Source organism: Colobus angolensis, unplaced genomic scaffold (genome assembly GCF_000951035.1).
Source record: "Colobus angolensis palliatus isolate OR3802 unplaced genomic scaffold, Cang.pa_1.0 Scaffold65, whole genome shotgun sequence".
Taxonomy (NCBI): Eukaryota; Metazoa; Chordata; class Mammalia; order Primates; family Cercopithecidae; genus Colobus; species Colobus angolensis.
Window position 1 is genome coordinate 614,811 of NW_012120154.1, and position 306 is coordinate 615,116.

The 306-nt window shown below is 53.3% G+C and overlaps 1 pseudogene across 1 annotated transcript; it reads left to right on the forward strand.

Annotated features, from left to right (window-relative positions):
* Nucleotides 1-6: 6 nt before the first annotated feature.
* Nucleotides 7-306, forward strand: LOC105527749 (annotated as a pseudogene). The gene has a single exon (XR_001004264.1). The product of XR_001004264.1 is annotated as a 60S ribosomal protein L10-like (transcript).

The following is a 306-nucleotide window of genomic DNA, read 5'->3' on the forward strand; positions in this document are numbered from 1 at the left end:
GTTCACATTGGCCAAGTTATGTCCATCCGCACCAAGCTGCAGAACAAGGAGCATGTGATGGAGGCCCTGTGCAGGGCCACGTTCAAGCTCCCCAGTCGCCAGAAGATCCACATCTCTAAGAAGTGGGGCTTCACCAAGTTCAATGCCAATGAATTTGAAGACATGGTGGCTGAGAAGCGGCTCATCCCAGATGGGTCAAGTACGTTCCCAGTCGTGGCGCTCTGGACAAGTGGCAGGCCCTGCACTCATGAGGGCTTCCACTGTGCTGCCCCCTCTTAATACTCACCAATAAATTCTACTTCCTGT